Source organism: Chaetura pelagica, unplaced genomic scaffold (assembly GCF_000747805.2).
Source record: "Chaetura pelagica isolate M959 unplaced genomic scaffold, ChaPel_1.0 scaffold207, whole genome shotgun sequence".
Classification (NCBI taxonomy): domain Eukaryota; kingdom Metazoa; phylum Chordata; class Aves; order Apodiformes; family Apodidae; genus Chaetura; species Chaetura pelagica.
Window position 1 is genome coordinate 1686453 of NW_009953929.1, and position 1258 is coordinate 1687710.

The window sequence follows — 1258 nt, forward strand, 5'->3', positions numbered from 1 at the left end:
TGGCTTCTCAAACCACCAGCAGCTACAAGGCTTTACCCTTTGAAGCCCCGAGCAGCTGGACTGTGCTCGTCCCGCGCTGAGGGATATTGCCCAGGCACTGGATGAGTCGGCAGCAGAGTTCCCTGCCCTCCGTGTCCTTCTCTGGGGGTTCCTACGGCAATTTTCCCCTGCCCCGAGAGAGGAATTTCATCTGCCTTACCGGGTTTCCCAGCTATTTGCCAGACAGCAAAGGAAACAGACCCTGGGAGAAAGGGTTCAGCTTCCAGTTTTTAAAGTACTTGTGGTTAAATACACTCGGTTTTGCCTTCAGCTTTTCCCTGCTTCCTAATCTTTCCTCTGTTTCCTGAGTCCACTCTTCCCCACCACCCTTACTCCCTCCCTCTGAATCCTGCCCACTCCCAGATCTGCATCGTGGTGTTTTTCCTCCTGTGTTCCTCTCTGGATCCCATTCTTAAACTCACAACCTGCTTTCTTTTCTTTTCCTTCCTCTCCATTTCTAGGGCTTCCCCAATCTACAGTTTCCACCACCCTGTTTGCAGCACCACCACAATCATACCTGGCACAGCTGGATCTAAAATCCTTCAAACAGTATTTCAGGCCTTGACCACGTCTGGTGTGCAAGGTTGCCCCGTGCTCACAAACAGCAGCGCAGTGCTTGGCTCAGTGGACGGGCCTGTAACCAGAACTAATAATTCTCCCATTACCCTCAGAGGTTACATCCTTCTACGAGCAGTTCCTCCTGCTTCTCAGCTCTTTTGCAGGGCCAGGGGGACATGAACATGTCTTGTATTTTCTATCTCCAGAATCACAACTTTCTGAGTCTTCCTCACTAAACCCTTCCTCCAGCTTGCCTCCTGTTGCCTCCCATACAGTCACAAGATACAGCACTGTCATTTCTCCCCATCCTCCTGTGCTCCACAAAACACTCATGCCATAGGATGCCACAATGGTGAGCCTAGTTTTAAGGCATATTTTTCCAGGTAAATAATGTTACAGCCACGTTACCTTGCACTGAAGCAGCAAATTCCCCATTTGTGTGTCCATAACACTTTGAAAGGTGCTATGCAGACCTGTTTCTTAGGCTGGATCACATCTGCTCTTCTGCAACAGAAATCCAGCACAAGCCGTCAGTATTTTGTCAGTAAAAGTCATAACCTGAGCAGACCACGTTTGTGTTGCTGCTTCCCTGTGCTGGCTCTTACTGCTTCTCACGCCTGTCTCTGGAGGAACAAGGCACAGCACATCTCATCTCCTTTGC